At 41.2% G+C, this 23,039-nt stretch overlaps 1 protein-coding gene across 1 annotated transcript in view; it reads left to right on the top strand.

The window, feature by feature from the left end:
- The window catches only part of LOC122542318 (guanylyl cyclase C-like), a 193,643-nt gene that overhangs the window by 1,650 nt on the left and 168,954 nt on the right, over positions 1–23,039 (top strand). The window contains exon 2 of the mRNA XM_043679963.2: positions 4,196–4,252. The gene's annotated coding sequence lies outside the window, so the exon portion shown is untranslated. The remainder of the gene's footprint in view (positions 1–4,195; positions 4,253–23,039) is intronic.

Below are 23,039 nucleotides of genomic sequence, written 5' to 3'. Positions count from 1 at the left end.
CACTGCCTCCCCACCTGCCCCAACCCCCAACACTGCCCCCACCTGCCCCTGCCCCCAGCCCCGTCCAAACCGCCCCAATTGCCCCCACCCAACCCCACCAAACACCATCCCCGCTTGTCCCTGCCCCCAACCCCATCCAACACTGCCCCCTGCCTGTCCCTTCTCCCCAACCCCACCCAATACCACCCCCTGTTTGCCCCTGCCCCAACCCCATCCAACACCAACCCCGCCCAACACCACCCCCTCGCCTGCCCCTGCCCCCAAACCTGTCCAACACCATCCCCACGCCCCTAAACCCCACCCCTGCCCCCCAATGCTGTACACACCCACCCCCCTCTCCGGGGCAGCTGGACTGTACACCAACAACAAGACTGCTGGTGCTGCCTTCTTGGGGTAAGTCTCCAAATAGCACTCACACACAGACACAGCCACAGCTACACACACAACGTTTTACTGCAACATTTGGACAGGTTCCACGTTTGCCCTGTACAGGATAATGTTGGAGAGATTATCTGGGGAAGGGGTGGGTTTAGGGTACACCCCTCGGTAGAACTCTTGGGAAAGTGTGGGGAGAGAGAGCGAGGGCAAGAGGTCAGTCATTTAGAGACAGTGCCTGTTTCATCACTGTAAACAAAAGACGCAATCACTGTTAGAAACACGTCTTGATGTAATGTTTCTACCGGGACCTCGAGATCTCCTTTGGATAATCCGATTTTTGGATAATTGGTATTTGGATAATCAAGGTTCCTCTATTGATATTTTTCTTTTGCTTTTTGTAGTTCTTGAGTGCTGCAGTGTGATGTAACTCATTAAAATAATGTCTTCATGCAGCTCCATTTGTGGATGTTAGGATGATTGCTTCTGAAGTTAAGTATTTGGCCCATGTGTGTTGTTTTTCAGTAGACACTGATTTGAAGCTTTCCATTAACTGTTTGTTTAACTGTCATGTCAAGGAATGGGAATCTGTTGCCTTTCTCTTCCTCTCCTAAGAATTTTATGCCTGTCAGATATTCTTGATGGTATTGTATGTTTCCTCTAATTTGTTCTGTTTTGTGATTACAAAGATGTCATTTACGTAGCGGACCCAAAGTTTGGGTTGGATAGACGGGAGGGCAGCTTATTCACCCACCTTAAGAAACCAAGATCTATAAATGGAGAGGCCAGACATACCACCAGCACTTCATCAGAGTCTCTCACTGATGATGTTACCGAGTATGGTGACGAATTGTCTGAAAACAAAGCTTCAAGCTCAGCAAGCTAACTTACATGCCTTTCATCAACCTTAGCTACAAATCTTCTCAAAAATTTATAACACATGGTGTCACATTGAACCACAGAAGGAGATATTAGGTTAGATGTTGGTCAAAAAGGTGGGTTTATTTAAGGAGTGACTTGAAGGAGATGGAGAAGTGTAAATGCCAGAGTTTGGAGCAATTGAGAGCATGGCTGCCATATGTAACTCTAACATCAGACTGGTGCCTCCTCTGAATATGTCCTCTGCAAACTTTATCCAGGCACTGTTTTGGCTCCAGATTCTCTTATGTAACCATGCACTTACAGGTTGTGAGCCATTAGATTTAGATCACCTTGTCCCTTCCAGGCTGCCTTCTGTTCAATTTAGCCCTAATCCATCCATGCCCCATGCTTTATCATCCTTTTCAACCTCTCCTTTGATATGTTGATCCAAGTGCCCCGTGCCACTATTGGAAGAAGAGCTGAGCAAATTGGACCTTTGCTCTCTGGAATTTAGAATAATCAGAGCAATCTAATTTAAACAAGGCTCCAAAGTGGCTTCACAAAGTTAGCATGCTAAAAAGTTGTTAGCGCTGGCTGGGGAATTTGGGGCATAGTCTCAGGCTAGGAGGATGATGACATAGGAATGAACATACATATAAACATATAATCAGGAATAGACTATTTGGCACCTCAAGCCTGCTCTACCATTCAACAAGATCATGGCTGATCTGATTCTGGCCTCAACCTGCTTTCTTGACTTACACCTTTATCATTGGGCTGCCTTGTTTAGTCAAGAATCTATCTACCTCTGTCTTAAAAACATTTGATGACTGCTTTCTGGTGAAGACAGTTCCATAGTCTCAGAACCTCAGAGAAAGAAATTCTCTTAATCTCATTTAGAGTCACAGAGTCATAGAGATGTACAGCATGGTAACACACCCTTCAGCCCAACTCGTTCATGCTAACCAGATATTCTAAATTAATCTAGACTCATTTGCCAGCACTTGGCCCATATCCCTCTAAACAGTTCCTATTCAAATGTTATAATTGTACCAGACTTCTTCAATTTCTCTGGCAGCTCATTTCATGCATGCACCACCCTCTGCATGAAAAGGTTTCCCCTTAGGTCCCTTTTAAATCTTTGCCCACCCACCCTAAACCTATGCCCTCTAGTTCTGGACTCCCCCAAACAAAGGAAAAGACCTTGTCTGCTTACCCTATCCACAACCCTCATGATTTTATAAATCTCTTAAAGTCACCCCTCTTCCTCTGACGCTCGAGGGAAAACAGCCCCAGCCTATTCTGCCTCTCCCTGTAGCTCAAACCCTCCAATCCTGGCAACATCCTTGTAAATCTTTTCTGAATACTTTCAAGTTTCATAACATTCTTCTGTAAGAGGGAGACCAGAACTGCACACAATATTCCAAAAGTGGCCTAACCAATGTCCTGTACAACTGCAACATGACCTCCCAATTCCTGTACTCAATGCTCTGACCAATAAAGGAAAGCATGCCAAGCATCATCTTCACTACCTCATCTGCCTGCGACTCCACTCCAAGGTTCAGCAACACTCCCTAGGACCTTAACTGGAAGACCCCTTATTTTTAAACTTGTTTTCCTCTTGTTATAGTCTTTCTTTACAAGGAGAAACATCAGAAGAGAGTCAGCATTGAAATATGAGTGAAGGAGTGAATAGAAGCCCAGAGCAAAGCATTAATGAATGACAAGGAAAGAAAGATAAGTTATCAGTGTGTTCAAAATGTTTCAAGAGAATGTATCAGCACTTACCAAATTTCAAAGTGTTCGGTTGTTAATTTTCTTATTGTATTTCACAAATTAGAAGCCAATACTACAGAATTCTAAAGGAGTGCTACACTGTTAGAAGTATGTCTTTCAGACACGACCAGTGTTTGCCTTCTCAGGTGACAATATTTCAAACAAGAGCAGGGGAGTTATCTCCTTGTGTTCTAGCAAAGACGTCTCCATAGTGAACATAATGCAAAAATATTGTCTTGTCATTATCATTATATCATAATAACCCTGAACTGGGGAACCTGTCTAGGAATAAGGGACTGACAATTTAGGATATGAAACTTGAAAGGGTTCAAAAAAGATTTACAAGAAAGTTGCCAGAGTTGGAGGATTTGAGCTATAGGGAGAGGTTGAATAGGCTGTGGCCGATTTCCCTGGAGGATCGGTGGCTGAGGGATGACCTTAAAAAGGTTTATAAAATCATGAGGGGCATGGATAGTATAAATAAACACAGTCTCTTCCCTGGGGTGGGGGAGTCCAGAACTAGAGGGCATAGGCTTAAGTAAGAGGGGAAAGATATAAAAGAGACCTAAGGGCCAACTTTTTTATACAGAGGATGTGGTGGAGGCTAGTACATTTGCAATATTTAAAAGGCATCTGGATGAGTATATGAATAAAAAGGGTTTGGAGGGATATGGGCCGGGTGCTGGCAGGTGGGACTAGATTGGATTGGGATATCAGGTTGGCATGGACTGAAGGGTCTGTTTCCATGCTGTACATCTCTATGACTCTTTGACTGAGATGATAAGGTATTTCTTCATTCAGGGGTTGATGATTCTTTGGAATTCTTTACTCAGAGGATTGTGGAGGCTTAGTTGTTATGTCCAAGACTGACAGAGATGGATTTCAATATAAAAGCATCAAGGGGACAACAGGAACAGTGCAGAAAAATGATAAGATCAGCCACGATGATCTTATTGAATGCCAGAGTGAGCTCAAAAGGCAGAAAAGTATCTTCGAACTCCTATTTTTTACATAATTATATTTGTGGGTGCTTGCTTTGTCCAAACCGACTGCTTTATTTCCTACATTATAACTGTGAGAATGTTTCAAAAGTGCTTCATTGGCCATAAAGTGCTTTGAGACACCTGATGGTCCTGAATGTGCTCCATGAAATGCAAGTCCTATTTTCCATTTTTTTTTTCAGAATAATACCAGACAAACAACAGGAGTGAAATTGTAATTGGGCCTGGGGAGGAAGCAGGTACAATATCATTTATTTATTGGCTTTTAGTTGGTTTCTCGATCGAATTGTTCCATCTGTTGTTATCTGGTGTCCTGTTAATGACAGTTTGGAAAATCAATGGAACAAATTCATTTCTACATCTCAATGTAACCAGGAAACAGTTGGCCAGCAGACTTTGGTAACTCTGGAGATACAAGTGGAAACATAATTTTGCTTGTAATTTCAGCAGTAGATCGATGTATCAAGTGATTAAATGTGCCACATATAATGTATGTGCTCGTCATTTACACAGCACATTCAATTCCAATCATGAATTCTTGAAATTGACTCAGGTAACTCACTACACCATACGAATCTGAAAATTCCACACTCTCCAGCTCAAAGATTTTCTTCAGCTTTAACAGGGACCCAGGTTCAATCCCCACCTTGGATAACTGTCTGTGTGGAGTTTGCACATTCTCCCCGTGTCTGTGTGGGTTTCCTCCGGGTGCTCCGGTTTCCTCCCACTATCCAAAGATGTGCAGGTCAGGTGAACTGGCCATACTAAATTGTCCATATTGTTTAGGTACATTAGTCAGGGGTAAATGTAGGGGAATAAGTCTGGGTGGGTTGCTCTTCGGAGGGTCGGTGTGGACTTGTTGGGCCAAAGGGCCGACTTCCATACTGTGGGAAATCTAATCTAATCTAAAAAAAACCAAAGCACATCTCTGACTTAAAGCATGGTTCCAACATTACAAGAAATGTTGGTTCCTCTGCATCAGGAACAGAAAGAGAACATTGTCGTCGCTTCCCGATCTTGGTCGCTCTTGAGTGATTTGATTTGATTTATTATTATATATACCTAAGCACAGTGAAATGTTTTGTTTCGCATGCAGTACAGACAGATCATAACATACAAGGACATACAAATCGTAGGATGTTTAGACAGACCAAGGCACACAAAGGTCAACATGAGATTTGAAATTAGAGAGTTTCATTCAGCAGTCCAATAACAGCAGGGAAGAAGCTGTTCTTCAACTTGCTGGTATGTGTGTTTAAGTTTCTGTATCTTCTGCCTAACGGCTGAAGTTGGAAGAGAGTATTACTCAGATGGAAGGAGTCTTTGATGATATTGGCAGCCTCTCTGCGTGGCAGCAAGAAGTGTAGACGGAGTCCATGGATGGGAGGTTGGCTTACATGATGGTCTGGGCTGTGTGCACAACTTTCAGCAGTTTCTTATAGTCTTGGACAGAGCAGTTGCCATACCAGGCCATTATGCACCCAGATAGAATGCTTTCTATGGTCCATCTGTAAAAGTTGGTGAGGGTCCTTACAGACATGCCAAATTTCCTAAGCCCCATAAAGAAGAATAGGTGTTGTTGTGCCTTCTTGACCATTGCATCTATATGGAGATTGAAGACAGATTGTTGGTTGCTGGGTGCAGAATGAGTTTGTAGATAACCATTGGTTTAAGCTGACATTAGATTCAGTATTCATCCTCTCCCCTCCCCCCTGTAATAATTAAATAGCTTGTCATTACAGTTATGCTAACATATTAAAGTGACTGGACAGCTCTAGTCTCCTGATGCAATTTGTTGTCAAAGTTTGAAAGTATATTGACTTGTTGAAAGTGTTGGCCTCTGTCAAGTCTTGGTCCTTTCATGTATCATTGTACGATACACTCACAATTTCTGTTAATTATTCAGACTTTCCATGTCTCTGCTGTTCACTTGTTAAATTAAAATAAATCAATCAATAAATAAACCTGCTCTTTTCTCCACTATTGAAAAGTTCAATAATTGGTTTCTTATCTCACCCAATTGCTGATTGTTCACAGGCACACAGACAATGAGCTTATTTGACTTTGGCCTCTGACTCTGTCCTTACCTAATATTCCAAAGAACACATCCCAGCAATGTCAGTGAATGACATTTAGAAGTTGATTGGAGTTGATCCATGCTAACCCAATAGAGTCATAGACATGTATAGCATGGAACAGACCCTTTGGTCCAACTTATCCATGCCAACCAGATATCCCAACTCAATCTAGTCCCACCTGCCAGCACCTAGTCCATATCTCACCAAACCCTTCCTATTCATATACCCATCCAGATGCCTTTTAAATGTTACAATTGTACTAGCCTCCACCTACTTCCTCTGGCAACTCATTCCACACACGCACCACCCTCTGCTTGAAAATGTTGCCCCTTAGGTCATCTTTCCCCTCTCACCCTAAACCTATGCGCTCTAGTTCTGGAGTCCCCTACCCCAGGGAAAATACTTTGTCTATTTACCCTATCCATGCCCCTCATGATTTTATAATCATTTTATATTTTTCTGTTAGCCAATCCCAATGTTCAAGTGCTTCTCCCTACCGTAGCCAGGAACAAGTGTTTTCCTCTAATTTCTTTCCTAGCTCAGCTTGTGCCTTCTTTGAGCTCAGCTTCTCCAATTAGACCCTGATCTCATTCCACCAGGCTTCTAACATCATCACAACATCTACATAGCAATAACCAAAGCCATACATTACACTGTCCCAGATTTTGCATTATAAATAACTTTAAAACTAACTATTCAACTCATGCATGGGAATAAATTGGACAGCAACTATCTACATCCGCAGATAAATAAGGAAATCTAGCAGATGCTGTCAGTGATCCTGTGCTTTACCACAGAATGCACTGTAACAGTCTTCACCAACAGAAACAACATAGAAATCGAAACAATAGTGAGAACCTGTGGTTCTTCTACCCACTAGTTGCGAACTAAACATGTCTAAAAAGTTCAGGGTTGTCACATTCAAGAGTAAGTGAACTTCTGAAGACATGATAAGTGATAATTTCTGCCAGAAAGCTTATAGTTCTAAAATACAAATTTTAAATTAATTTTGAAGTTTTAACCTTTTTCATTCCCTTTCTTCCCTTAATTACATTTGTCTTCCCTAATCTTTTTTCATTTCGGATACATGATATAAGTCTGATTTACATTTACTGCCTTAAACTTCCTGATCTAACCTGTGTTTCTCAGTGATGAGAAGTCTGTTGGAAGACTCTCAATGGTTTTTTTTGCATTGCTTTGGATCAGGTTCTTGAATAATGTAAGATACCATCCTACACCCATAACATGTTTGTGGTCAAAAATCAGGGAGGTAAATGGTGAGTTTATTCTGACAGCAAAATCTGGGCCATTTCCCCTCTCTCTCACTCAGTCATTCTGCAGCCATGGAAGCCGTACAGTGTGGAAACAGGCCCTTTGGCCCAACAAGTCCACACCGACCCTCCGGGGAGTAAACCACCCAAACCCACTTCATTACCCTATTATTCTACATTTACCCCTGACTAATGCACCTAACCTACACATCCCCGAATACTATGGGCAATTTAGCATAGCCAATTCACCTAACCTGCACATCTTTGACTTGTGGGAGGAAACCAGTGCACCCGGAGGAAACCCACATAGACATGGGAAGAATATGCAAATTCCACACAGACAGTCGCCCAAGGTTGGAATCGAACCCAAGTCCCTGGTACTGTGAGGCAGCAGTGCTAACCACTGAGCCACTGTGCCATCCCCCACTGAGCTAGATGTGTGTTGGAAAGGCTGAAGCATCGTCTTTACCCACCAAGAGGCTACCAATTCCATCTCCCTTCTAGCCAAAGTCTCAAACAGAATTAGCTAATTTGCAATGTTAGCACTTTACTAGACCCTCTTGACCAGCAAGACTCCCTGCTTCGACATCTTAATGCTGCGTAACCTCAAGCCCCACCCATCTAGAATTTTTCGAAAATGTGATCAAGTTCTTATGTGTGAGGAAAGTTCAGTTGTTGTAGTTTACATGGATTTTAGCAAACCTTCCATATGGGAAACTGATTGGGTTAAATCACATGGACTAAAGCACATGGAATTCAAGAAAATTTGGCAAGACGGATCAGAAACTGGCCTAGTAATAGAATGATATACATGAAAATAAGAAGGGAATGTTAAGCAAGTTTGCAAACGACACCAAGATCGATAAGTTCAATAATTGTTTTCTGACCTCACCCAATTGCTTATTTTTCACAGGGGCAGATAGAGAATGAGCTCATTTGACTTTGATCTCTGACCCTGTCCTTACACAATATCCCAGCTGATTAGTGATTAATAATGAAGAAGATGATTGTAGGTTACAGGAAGATATAGATTGGTTGGTGAGATGGGCAGAGCAATGACAGATAGTACTTAATCCTGATAAGTGCAAGGTGATATACTTTGAATGAACAAACAAGATGTGAGAGTATTTAATGAATGGCAGGACGCTCGGTAGCTTAGGGTAACAGAAGGATTGTGGGATAATTATTCATAAATCCCTGAAGTCAGCCAAGCATGTGAATAGGATAGTTAAGAAGGCATATGGGACACTTGCTTTCATCAGTTGTAGCATTAAGAATAAGAGCAAGGAGGTAATGTTGCTGTTGTAGACAGGGTTGGTCAGGACACCACTGGAGTACGATGTGCAGTTCTGCTCACCTCCCTACAGGTAGGATGTGATAGCACTAGAGGGGGTACAGAGGAGGTACAACAGGGTGTTGCCTGGGATGGCGCAATTGAGCTATAAGGCAAGACTAAACAGGCTTGGACTGTTTTCTTTAAAGCAGAGAAGGTGGCGGGGATGGGGGGGTGGGATATGATTGAGATGTATAAGATTATGAGGGTATGGACAGGGTGATTAGGGAGCAGCTGTTCCCCTTGGTTGAGGGATCCATCACAAGGGAGCACCTTGTAGGGTAAGAGGCAGGAGATTCAAAGGCGATTTGAGTAAAACCCTTTTCACTCAGAGGGTGGTGAGAATCTGAAATGCACTGTCTGTGATGCTAGTAAAGGTTGGATACCTTACAACATTTAAAAAAGATTTGGATGAGCACTTGAAATATAACATTCAAGGATATGGGACAAATGCAGGCAATTGGGATTAGCGCACCTTTAGTGGTAGTTATTGTCATTGCAGACTTGAAGGGCCTTTTCTGTATGACTATATGACTCTGCTCGTTGCTGAAGCCCTCCTTGATGCCTTTGTCATTTCTGAGATGATGTGGAGGAGCCGGTGTTGGATTGAGGCGGACAAAGTTAAAAATCACACAACACTACGTTATAGTCCAACAGATTTAATTGGAAGTACAAGCTTTCAGAGTGCTGCTCCTTCACCAGGTAGCTAGTCAACCTGACTATATTCAACGATGGAGCCTTCGTTATCTGGGGTTGAGAATTCTGTAGATTTACCACTCTCTAGGTGAAACAAAAATCTTCGTCATCACCTCCAAGTTTCTCATCTTCAGGATTTTTCTCACTAAACCTAAGAATCAAATAGGTAGTTATGGTCCTTATGTTAAGAGATGAGTGAGGAAAAGTTACTGTCTGGAATGATTGATTAATAGAGGAAAACAGAGTATGAGAGTAAGCTTGCAAAGAACATACAGATCAATAGTAAAACCTCTATAGATATGTTAAAAGAAAATGATTAGTAAAGATTAATATAGGTCCCCCACAGTCAGAAACAGGGGAATTTATAATGGGGATAAAGAGATGACAAGGCAATTAAATACATACTTTATTTCTGTCTTCACAAGAAAAGACACAAATAACATCATGAAGAAAAATTCACAGTCTAATAAGAAGGAGGAACAGCAATACATTAATATTAGTAGGGAAATGGTATTCGGGAAACTAGTGGATTAAAGGCAGATAAGTCCATTGGGCCTGATTGTATTCATGCCAGAGTGTTGAAGCAAGTGGCCTAGAAATAGCAGATGTGCTAATGATCACTTTCCAAAATTCTACAGACTCTAGAATAGTTCCTATGGATTAGAAGGTAGTAAATGTAACCCAACTATTTAAGAAGGGAGAAAACAGTGAAATATGGACATCAGCAATGGCAAAATTGCTAAAACCTATTATAAAAGATATAATAACAGAGGACTTAGAAGATAGTCAGAAGATTGGACAGAATCAGCATGGACTCTCCTAGACGTGTTTGACAAATCTGCTCGAATTTGTGGAGGATGTAATGAGGGAAGTGGATAAGGATGAGCCAATTTATGGGATTTACTTGAATTCCCTCAAGGCTTTCGATAAGGTCCCACATTAGAGATTAGTATGCAGAATTAAAGTGCATGGGTTTAATGGTCATGTACTGAAATAGATTGAGAACTCATTGGCAGATGGGAAATAAAGAGTAGAAATAAATGGGTCTTTTTCCAAGTGGCAAACTGTAACAAGTCGGCTACTGGGGATATCTGTGCTTGGACCCCAGCTATTCACAATGTACATTAATGATTTAGACAAGGAAGCTGTGTGTCATAATTCCAGATTTGCAGATGTCAGAAAGCTGGCTGGGAGGTTATGTTATAAGAAGGATGCAGAGAAAGTTCAGTACAGTTTTAAGGAAGTGAGCAAATATATGGGAAATGTGGCACGGTGGGCAGCACAGTGGCTCAGTGGTTAGCACTGCTGCCTCATAGCACCAGGGACCCAGGTTCGATTCCACCTCAGATGACTTTGTGGAGTTAGCACAATCTCCCCGTGTCTGCGTGGGTTTTCTCTGGGTGCTCGGGTTTTGTCCACAGTCCAAAGATCTGCAGGTTAGGTGGATTGGCCATGCTAAATTGCCCACAGTACCCAAAGATGTGCAGGTTAAGTAGGTTAGCCATGAGAAATGCAGGGTTACAGGGATGGGGCAGAGATTGTGTCTAGGCAGGATGATCTTCAGAGGGTCAGTATGGACGTGATGGGCTAAATGCCCTGCTTCCACACTGTAGGGATTCTGTGATTGTAGATGCAGTATAATGTAAGTAAATGGGAGGAGTTGGTACAATGAGACTTGGATGTCCTTGTACACCAGTTGTTAAAAGTAAGCATGCAGGTGGTATAGAAGACAAATGTTGACTATCATAGTGAGAGGATTGAAGTACATGGGCAGGGATGTCTTGCTGCAACCATACAGTGGGTTTATAAGACCACACCTGGAGTATTATGTACAATTTTGGTTTCTTTATCTGAGGAAGATGTTCTGACTATTGAGGAATGCCAAAGAAGGTTTACCAGACTGATTCCTGGCATGGTGGGACTGATTTACAGGAGAAACTGGATCATTTAGATCTATTCACTAGAGTTAAGAAAAACAAGAGGGGAGTCTCATGGAATCCTGTAAAATTTTAACAGGATGAGACAGGGTAGATAAAGAAAAAGATGATGACCAGAGAGTCCAGAACCAATTCTGGATTCAAATCCCAGGTTACTAGAGGGAATTTAAGTTTTGAAATTCCTTGCCCGACAGCTTCAAAACAGAGGGGAGAGGGCTAGTGTTTCACTCACACAGATCCCACCCCTGAGTTAAATGTGGAAATGGCTGGGATAACATCACGCTCCTGTTCAAATGCAACCTGTCTCCATTAAGCTGTTAAAGTTCTGCTCCATATCTAAGATCACACAGTTGCCATCTGATCCGCCTGTATGTCTCAACATTTATCAGATAGAATCGAGAAGCTGTGTCTGATCCCATTGTGCTCACACCTGAAGTTCTCTGAAGTTGTGTGGTTTAAATACTACACATTTCGATGAGCGTTTTTTGCGTCTGTGGAGATGACTGAGTTTGATCCTTACACTTGGTGTTGCAGAACACCTTTCTTTGTGTGCTTTGTTATTCAATTGCTTCACTTTAATGTCCTTCTCACACCTCCTTTATGACTTTATAACTAGTTAGCTATTTCATTATTTACAACACCATAAATTGCAGAAGTGTTGCTTTTGCCCATTATAATCCATAATTTTATCCATGACACGCTTGCCATCTGTCCTTTTGTTTTTTCTCAATAATCAATGAGATTACATGCTTTGTCAATATAATTTACTTTTCCAGCCCATCCTCTCTTAAAGCTTTTTTTTCTGGAATCATGCCTCACTTAAAATACTGTCAGATCTCATGGGAACATAGGAATGTGAGGATGCTTTTTAGCTACCAGGCCTGCTCTGTCATTTAATACTATCATGGCTGAGAGAGCCCTTCAATGACTTTTATCTACACTCTCACTGTGATGTTTCATAATCATCTTCAAAGCTTTGTTAACCTTTACTTTAAATGAGAATTCTAAAGATTCACCACCCTCTGGGTAAAAGCACGTCTCCTCACCTCAGTCTTAAATACCCCCCTTGGCTTTAAGTTGTGTCTCCTGATTCTAGAACTCTCCAACTAGGAGATCCATCTGCATTTATCTCATTAATTATTTTGGAGATTTCAATAAGATCCTTCAAATGTCTAGAGACTATAGGCCCAAGTTTACCCAAATTCTCTGCATAGGACCATCCTGTCAACCTGGGAGCAAGTCTGACAAACCTTCGTTGCGTTCCCTCTGTGGTAATAATATCTTTCCTTAGATAAGGAGACCAAAATTCCACACAGTTTCTCTAGCTACGATCTAACTAAACTTCCATACAATTCAAACAAGACTTCAGTACTCCTGTCCTCAATTCCTCTTGCATGCTAGCTTTCATTGACTTATTGACAAGGACATCCAAGTCCCTTTGCACATCTACACTTTCCAACCTCTAGACTTCCAACCACTCTCAGACCATTCTTCAGCCATGGGCATTTCTGACAAAGCCATATGTATTGACCCTTCCTCATTACTGAGAAAATAATGATGGGTCATCTTGTATTGAAAAAATGAATGACTTGCTGACCAATTAGGATGGTACTAAATCAATCATATTGTGTAGACTAGACCAAATGTGGGCTAGACTGGGAAGAATTGGCTGATTCCTTCCCCTAACAGACATTCACAAAGCAGTCGACCCATGCCACAAATATGACAATTTTCATGGTCTGTATTTCGCCAGATCACAAACATCCAGATTTATTCAATTGAGTTTTGAACTGTAAACTTTTAAGTTCCTAGTTCAGTACCATAACTACGCTGATCTTACACTAATCTAATGAAGCTACATGGATGGAACTGAGAAATAAGAAGGTGGTGATCACTTTGATGGGATTATATTATAAGCCCCTCAAAGGTCAGTGAGAAATTGAGGAGCAAATATGTAGGAAGATTGGAGATGGCTGTAAAAATAATAGGGTTGTAATAGTCAGGAGTTTTAACTTTCCAAATATAGACTGGGACTACCATAGTCTTAAAGACTTGGATGGGGACGAATTTGTTAAGTGTTTTCAAGAAAATTTTCTCAATCAATATGTAGGTGCTCTCCTATGAAAGGAGCAAAACTGGACCTCCTCTTGGGAAATATTTCAGGGCAAGTGACTGAGCTGTTAGTGGGGAGTATTTTGGGACCAATGACGATAATACTATTAGTTTTTAAATAGTTATAGAAAAGGATAGGCTTGGTCCACAAGTTAAAGTCCTAAATTATGGGGCAAGGCCAATTTTGATGGTATTAGACAGGAACTTTGAAAAGTTGATTGGGTAAAGGGATATCTGGCAAGTGGGAATTTCAAAAGTGAGGTAACGAGAGTTCAGGGACAGCATGTTCCTGCTGGTGTTAAGGGCAAGACTGGCAAGAGTAGGGAACACCAGATGACTAGAGATATGAGAAAGAGAAAGGAGGAAGCATATGTTGGGCATAGATTGCTGGGATCAAGTGAATCCCTTGAGCAGTATAGTGGGTGTAGGGATATACTTAAGAGAGAAATCAGGAGGACTAAAATGGGGACCTGTGATAGCTTTGGCGGATAATGTCAAAGAGATTCTACGAGTATATTGAGGAGATTAACCATTGAGAGAACACTACCCCTTAAAGATCAATGAGGCTGTCTATGTGTGGAATTACAGGAGATGGGTGAGATCCTAAAAAAAATTCATATCAGTCTTTACTGTGGAGAAAGGCATGGAAGCTAGGGCACTCTGGGAATTAAATAGTGATGTATTGAAAAGAGAACAGATTACAGAAGAGGAAGTGCTGCAAGTATTAAAATACATAAAGGTAGGTAAATCCCTGGGATCTGATCAAGTGTATCCCAGGACATTGTGGGAAGCTAGGGAAGAATTGTGGGGCCTTAACAGAGATAGCTGTACTGTCGATAGCCATGGATGAGGTGCCGGAAGACTAGAGGGTGGCTAATGTTGTGCCATTATTTCAGAAAGGCCGCAAGGAAAAGCCAGGGAACTAGACTGGTGAGCCTAATGTCAGTGATGGGTAGGTTGTTGGAGGGGATTCCAAGAGATAGGATCTACATGAATTTGGAAAGGCAAGGACTGATTAAGGACAATCTTATCCTTTTTGCGTGGGGAATTGTGTCTCACAAACATGATTAGATTTTTTTGAGGAGGTGACCAAGAAGATAGATGAAGACAGAGTAGTAGCCATTATCTACATGGACTTTAGTAAGGCCTTCCACAAGGTTCCACATGGTAGATTGGTTAGTAAGGTTAGATCACTTGTGATCCAGGGGGAGCTAGCCAATTGGATACAAAATTGGCTTGATGGTAGGATTTAGACGGATAGTGGTAGAGATTTGTTGTTCAGACTGGAAGTCTATGACTATGATGTGTTGCATGGATTGGTGCTGGGTCCACTTTGGTTTATCATTTGTACAAAAGATTTGGATGAACATGGTTAGTAAGTTTGTGGATGACACCAAAGTTGGTGGTTTGGTAGACCGTAAAGAAGGTTATCTAAGATTACAATGTGGTCTTGATCAACTAAACCAGTTGACTGAGGAATGTGAGATGTAGACAGTGAGAGAGAGAGAACAGAGACACCTAGGGGTGCAGGTACATAGTTCCCTGAAAGTGGTATCACAAGTAGACAGGGTGGTAAAGAAAGTGTTTAACATGCTTGCCTCCAACGGGCACAGCATTGAGTATTGGAGTTCGAATTCCTGGTGAAGGGCTTATGCCAGAAATATCGATTCCCCTGCTCCTTGGATGCTGCCTGACCTGCTGTGCTTTTCCAGCACCACACTCTTGACTGATCTCCAGCATTTGCAATCCTCACTTTCTACCAGGAGTTGGGATGTCATGTTACAGCTGTATAAGACATTGGTAAGGCCACATTTGGAGTACTGCATACAATTCTGGTTGCTCTGCTAGAGGAAGAATGTTATTAAACTGGAAAGGGTGCAAAAATGATTTACAAGGATGTTACCAAGACCGAGGGTTTGAATTATAAGGAGAGGCTACGTAGGCTGGGACCTTTTTCTCTAAGCGTAGGAGGCTGAGGGGTGAACTTATAGAAACATATAAAATAAGGAGGGGCACAGATAAGGTAAATAGCCAAGGTCTTTTCCCCAGGACAGGGGAGTCCAAAACTAAACAGCATAGGTTTAAGGTGAGAGGGGAAAGATTTAAAAGGGACCTGAAGGGCAACTTTTTCACAGAGAGGACAGTGCGTGTATGGAACAAGCTGCCAAAAGAAGTGGAAGGGTACAATTACAACATCTAAAAATCACTTGAACAGGTACATGGATAGGAAGGATTTAGATGGATATGGGCCAAACACAGACAATAGGGTTTAGTTCAGTTTAGGAAACCTAGTCAACATGGACGAGTTGGGCCAAAGAGTCTGCTTCCATGCTGTATGGCTCTATGACTCTCAACAGTGAGCAGACTAACTAACTACAAAAAACAAGAAAAATCTTTTAATTTACATACTGCCTGGGATTTCAGGATATTGCAAAACACTTTGTAACTTATACAGGGTTAGAAATTAATTCAGGCAATAGGGGTCTTGCCCACTGACTGGCGAGTCAACAAGAACCATATCGACTTCTGAGGTGATCTCAGTAGCTTAGAATGTCAGCATTCTGCTCTATAGTCAAAGTATTAGACAATCCTTGCGTATTAGGCAAAGTATTAGGCAATCCTTGCGTAGTCTTCTTCTACCTCTTCTGGTCCACCTGAAAAAGGTTGCTGTCTGATGGGAATTGGCATCTCAAGTGGACTCATTATTATATAATTTATTTCTAGGGCTTGGTAGTTTACCATATGCCAAACAATTGTTTGAACTTTTCTAACCCGTGAATATAGTATGGATGCCTAAGATGTCAGATTGATCCTGCCCATCACTTTAGCCCAAAGTTACATTTTTGATTACCTCACAGAGTCATAGAGTCATACAGGACAGAAACAGACTCTTCAATCCAACCAATCCATGCGGGCTATAACCCCAACTAAAAACTAGTACTGCCTGCCTACACTTGGCCCATATCCATTTTCCTATTCCATTTTCCTATGTACTTATCCAAATGTTGGATGTTGTAAATACTGTAATTGCATCTGCATCCAACATTTCTTCTGGAAATTTATTCCACACATGATCTATTCTCTGTGTAAAAAAAAAAATTCTCTCATGTCTTTTTAAAATCTCTCTTCTCTCACCTTAAAAATAGTCACCTAGTCTTGAAATCCCCCAGCATAGGGAAAAGACACCTGCTATTCACCTTGTCTATGAGTCCACTTCCTCACCCCTTCCAGATATTCATATAGACTAAGGGATACAGATGGAATACTTTCTGATACAGGTTCAGTAATGCTGATAGAATCTAATGACTTTTGTGCAGAGAGTACAACCTTTGTGATCTTTATCTCCACCTTGTTTTAATCCCTGACTGCTTATAATTGTTTATGTTCTTCTAAAGAAAGAGAGAGAAAATCCATACTGTGAGCACTAATTTCACTAAAGTTCTATATTATTCTGGAAATACCACTTCTTAAAGATCTTTATTTGTTACACTGAAGTTGGTAATCCTGCTCCTGGGAGTTGCTGGTCTATGAGCAATGCACCCACCAGAGTGCCAGGATCATCAAGGGACCTGAGGCTCAAAGAAAGTGTTTTTAGGACAAGGCTCGGAGACAGAGGATTGCAGGAGAGAGTTGTCAGAGGTAAAGGCACCTACCTTCCCAATGTCAGGACTTGTTACTGAGTGCTTTTGAATGAGGATCCTCTCCAGGGACCCTGTAAGGAAACCTGATTTGTTTCTTGGGCTTCCAATGTGTGATTCATTTCCTGACTGTTAGCTGAATACCAGTGGCACTTGATGAGATCTTCAAGTGAGCATTAGTTGCTCACATTGGTCTTGATTAGTATCTGGCCAGGGAGGCTACCATTAGCCTTCCTTCTCCAAACTGAATCAAGTGGAGGGAAGAAACGTCTCCAGCTGACACCCTCTTGCACTAAAAGGGTTTTATCTTCAAACTTGACATTGTCTGGAGAGGGCCATTAAATTCTGTCCAGTAGTTTTGGACTGTAATCAACTGAACAAAAAGTAGCAGCCATTTGGCACTACTGTCAGCATTTCCTTTGCTTACTATAGCTATGATATTATCAATGTTAATCTCATTCATTACCATATAAAAAGAACATGTTTAAAAGATGAGAACAATTTTAGATAAACTAACATAGCCTCCAAAAAGCTCATGACTCAGGAATAACCCTGACATTTGAAAACAATTTATTGTACATCTTGTTGTTTGCTTATATTGTATTTAGACTTCAATTCCACTCTCTCTGTGTTTTGAATTCTTGATACATTGCCTATAGGATGTGTTTGTTTTAAAGCCTATCTGCTGTGTTTGAAGATTAACGTAGCTGATCTGTCATTCAAATTGCCAGCCTTCTTATCGTGTTGTTGTGGCTTGATTCCTATTTCCCTCATTGACCTTTGATTTTTGTTCCCAGATTGCAATCCTTATCTTTATCTTTTTACTCTTTTTTTCAACTTTTAGATTGAACCTGTGTCGAATGCAGTTCATATTTCCCAATTATGTTCCAATGCTCCTCTCAGTTATTTGTTCAACTTAATTTTCCTAGAATGAAATCAATTTCCTTGTTGGACTAAACATTGTTTGATGAAACATTCCCAGAAGACTTTTCCACCTTGACCACATAAAGTATGTTTGTCAAGATTAACCATGGGATAATTAAGATCAGAATGGCTATAAATTGCTGAAATAATAATGGCAGACGAGTAGTTTCCAGAAATCCAACTATTTGTGGTCAAGAGAGATGTCACATGATGCAATTCTCTATCATCAATTAGCAGGAAGATTTATACAAATGAAAAGTATTGCCTGCTCATCAGGAGTTCTTCTGTTGAAATCAATTGGACGTAATGAAATTGAGCCACATTTATGAAATTGTCTCACCACCATCATCTGGGGATCACAAGTTGTGATGATATGGGTTAAGGTGCTAACATATGGAGTAAACAAAGCTGTTGAGTCTCACTTTCTCAGGCAGTAAATTGTTCCAAGAGAGTTTTTAAACTCTGATTTGGCTGCATTTTTCAGCCAGTCATGCCATTAATCTTCTGTTAATGACAGAAAGCAATCACGTTCAAGATTCAAAGTTTAGATTCAATTAATTAGATTAATTTTGCTCAGAAAATAAATTTAGAATGAAGCATGTAAAAATATTTGTACATTTCACTCACCTACTATGCCAGTCCCTCATTATTAATTATTTCAAGCACCGATGAATCAAACCAAACATAACTGGATTACAATATCCTCTTCTGTAGGAAATGAAATATTTGTTCCCTTGAATTCTTTTATTTCTTTCCTATCTCTACTTTTTTCCTTTTTCTCAATTCACCCTCTTTCTTGTTCTGTATCTATTTTGACTCAAATTAATCATATTTTCAGCAACATATTGAATGAATATGTCTGTAAGTAAGGCTGGTGGTGAGAACTTGCAGATGATGGTTTGCTTTCCTTGTCCTTCTAGGCAGTAGAACCATAGAATCCCTTTGGAAGCTCATTGAGTCCACATCGACCTTCCAACGAGCATCCCACACAGATGCACACCCCCACCTTATCTTTGAAACCTGAATTTCCCATGGCTAATCCTCCTAGCCTGCACACCTCTAGACACAAGAGCAATTTAGCACGGCTAATCCACCTACCCTGCCCATCTGGACTGAGAGATAACCAGAACAACCGGAGGAAACCCATGCAGACACGGGGAAAACATGCAAACTCCACACTGAGAGATGACTGAGGATGGTATCAAACCTGGGTCCCTAGTGCTGTGAGGCAACAGTGCAAGCCATTGAGCCACCATGCCACCCGTAGAGCTAGTGTGTTTGGCTGGTTGTAAGGACAATATGTCTTCTTGTTGATATAGACTGATGCCACAGTCTAAAGGTAGAGGAGGGAGTGAATGTTTAAGGTACCTTCAAGTGGTTTGCTTTGTCCTGTTTGTATTGAGTTTCTTGTGAGTAGTTGTAACTGCAATCACCCAGATAAGTGGCACTCTTGATTAAACTATAAGGCAACCAGGATGTGAGTCTTTTGCTGTAGGAAATCCAGCCTCTGGGCCACTCATGTAGCCTCAATATTTATGACCATTTAAGGTTCTGGTCAGTGGTAACCCTCCAGGATGTGGATAGTTTGAGACTTAGTGATGTTATTGCAGTTCAATTTCAAAAGGAAATGGTTAGACTCTAAATGTAATATGGTCATTGTTTGGCACTTAATTGGTGGAAACTCTTAACTTCCCTCAACAAGGTAGGCTTTCCTTTAATGCATTCACCATATCGGAAATAAATGCATATTGTACTCAGTCCATTTCCTGATCATTGCACTGATTGAGAACTTTTCTGCCTTGTAAATATAGGTCAAATTGTTTCCAATTGCATAAAACTGTCCAGAAATGAAACAATGTCTAATTTACAGTTGGTTTACTTCCTATGAGACCTTGAGAAATAGGAACAGGCTAAGCAATTCGGCCCCTTTAGTATGGTTCACCATCCAATAGGATCATGGCTGATCTGATATTCCTCATGCCCACTTTCCTGCCTTTTCCCCATAACCCTTGATTCCCCGACTGATCAAGAATCTATCCATTTCAAAGTTCAACAGACACAAGGACTCTGCCTCCACAGGTCTCTGTGGCAAGGAGTTCCAAAATGCCTCAACCCTCATAGGAGAAATTCCTCTTCATCTTATTTTTAAATTAGCGCTCCTTTATTTTGAGATATGTTCTCCGGTCCTAGATTCTCCCATGAGGGGAAACATCATCTTCACATTTACCCTGTTAAGTCCCTGAAGAATCCTTTCTGTTTCAATGAATTCACTTCTCATTCATTTAGACTCCTGTGAGTAGAGTCCCAACCTTGTTTAGCTTGTGCTCACAAAGCAATCTTTCTATCCCAGGGATCATCCTCGTGGATCTTCTCTGAACAAATATACAAGGACTTGTATACTTAATGGTAAGGTTCGAGGGAGTGTTGCTGAACAAAGAGACCTTGGAGTGCAGGTTCATAGCTCCTTGGAAGGGGAGTCGCAGGTGATTGGATAGTGAAGATGATGTTTGGTATGCTTTCCTTTATTGGTCAGAGTATTGAGTACAGGAGTTGGGAGGTCATGTTGCGGCTGTACCGGACATTAGTTCGGCCACTGTTGGAAGATTGCGTGCAATTCTAGTCTCCTTCCTATCAGAAAGATGTTGTGAAACTTGAACGGGTTCAGAAAAGATTTACAAGGATGTTGCCAGGGTTGGAGGATTTGAGCTATAGGGAGAGGCTGAACAGGCTGGGGCTGTTTTCCCTGGAGTGTCAGAAGCTGAGGGGTGACCTTAGAGAGGTTTATAAAATCATGGATATGGTAAATAGACAAAGTCTCTTCCTTGGGTTTGGGGAGTCCAGAACTAGAGGGTATACGTTTAGGGTGAGAGGGGAAAGATATAAAGAGACCCAAGGGGCAACTTTTTCACGCAGAGGGTGGTACGTGTATGGAATGAGCTGCCAGAGGAAGTGGTGGAGGCTGGTACAATTACAACATTTAAAAGGCATCTGGATGGGTATATGAATAGGAAGGGTTTGGAGGGATATGGGCCGGGCGCTAGCAGGTGGGACTAGATTGGGTTGGGATATCTGGTTGGCATGGACGGGTTGGATCGAAGGGTCTGTTTCCATCTCTATGACTGTCTTTGACTACCTCCAATGAAATGATATCTTTCCTTAAATAAGGGGACCAAAACTGTTCACAGTATTCCAGATGCTGTCTCACCAGGGCCTAATACAGTGGTGTAAGATTTCCCTACTCTTATACTCCACCTCCCTTAAAATAAGGGCCAACATTCCATCAGCCTTCCTGATTGGCTGCTGCACCAGCGTGCTAGTTTTGTGTGTTTCCTGAACAAGTATACCAAGTTCCTTTGTGTTTCAGCTTTCTGCAGTTTTTCTCCCTTTAAATAATATTCTGCTCTTTTGATCTCCCTTCACATTTTCCCACATTATACTCCATTTGCCAAGTTTTTGCCCACTGACTTAACTTTTAGATACTTCTCTGTATAATGTTTGTATCCCATTGGCAGTAAACAGATTAATGAAAAAAACAATCTACTTCTTTAAGCTTAACCTGAATTTTTTTGGTTTTGTCTGAGACTTTTGGTTAAACTTCTAATTTTGCTTCAGTCTCTCCCACCTTCCACTCTATTACAGATCTTTCTGAACAATTCCATTTTCCCTGAATTTTGCTACATAGTACGCACTTGACCTGTCACGGTGGTGATGGTCCTGTTAGATTCTATGACAACAGCTAGATGTGAGTAATATGGAACTGTAAGATTTAACAGACATTTAATACATTGGTATATTGCAGTCACAGGAACTTCCATGTCTGGGCTAAGACTAAACTATTCAATTATAAATAATATCATGTTTTCACCAATGTGACATGTTAAGTGATTCCAATTAATATGGAATCTGAGACCTTTATAATCTCAGGTCACAGGTTGTGATACGGTGATGCTAGAACTGAGTCTGCCTTTTAAAGTGTATTGCATACTAGCTGTGAGATCTTCACAAAAACTGTTAACTCCTAACATTTTACAGTTCTGATGAATGAAAATTGATTTGCCTGTGTAAACAAGATGGAGGCAGAGGTATTAAAATCCAGTGGAGTGTAGCAAGGAATTTTACTAATGCTGGGTGAGAGAGCAGACAATTTGATTCCACAAAGGCTTTTCTCCCAGGATTGGCCCTTTGCGGTGTGGGGAGGATGTTAGCTAAAAGAAAGATGACTCCTAAAGGCAGCCTGGAGTTGGATGGAAATGTGTTTCCCCCCTATGAGCAAGGAAGGTTTCTCTCACAGCTCTAGCACTTTCCTGCGAGAGGAATTCCCTCAATCAGCAGCAATTTGTGTGAAAAGGTTGTCCCTTAGGTCCTTTTTATATCTTTCCTTTCTCACTTTAAACCCATGGCCTCTAGTTTTGAACTCCCCTACCCTGGAAAAAGACCGTGGAGATTCACTCTGTCCATGCCCCTCATAATTTTGTAAATCTTTATAAGATCACCACTCAATAAAGGAAAGCATACCAAACACTGTCTTCACTATCTTATCTACCTGTGACTTCACTTTCAAGGAGCTATGAATCTGCACTCCAAGGTCCCTTTGTTCAGCAACACTCCCAAGGACCTTACCATTAAGTGTATAAGTCCTGCTAGGATTTTCTTTCCCAAAATGCAGCACCTTGCATTAATCTAAATTTAACTCCATCTGCCACTTCTCAGCTCATTGGTTCTTCTAATCAAGATCCCGTTGTAATCTGAATTAACCTTCTTTGCTATTCCACTACACCTCCAATTTTGGTGTCATCTGCAAACTTACTAATGATACTTCATAATGATACTAACATATATATAAATGACGGAATGTAGTGGACCCAGCACTGATTCTTGTGGCATTCCACTGGTCACAGGGCTCCAGTCTGAAAAACAACCCTCCATCGCCACCCTCTGTCTTCTACCTTTGAGCCAGTTCTGTATCCAAATGGCTGGTTCTTCCTGTATTCATGAGATCTAACCTTGCTAATCAGTCTCCCATGAATGCCTTACTGA

Source organism: Chiloscyllium plagiosum, unplaced genomic scaffold (genome assembly GCF_037043375.1).
Source record: "Chiloscyllium plagiosum isolate Xiang-an unplaced genomic scaffold, Cpla_swu_hap1 HiC_scaffold_33, whole genome shotgun sequence".
Classification (NCBI taxonomy): domain Eukaryota; kingdom Metazoa; phylum Chordata; class Chondrichthyes; order Orectolobiformes; family Hemiscylliidae; genus Chiloscyllium; species Chiloscyllium plagiosum.
The sequence above is the reverse complement of the archived record's forward strand: the minus strand, read 5'-3'. Positions and strand labels throughout refer to the sequence as shown.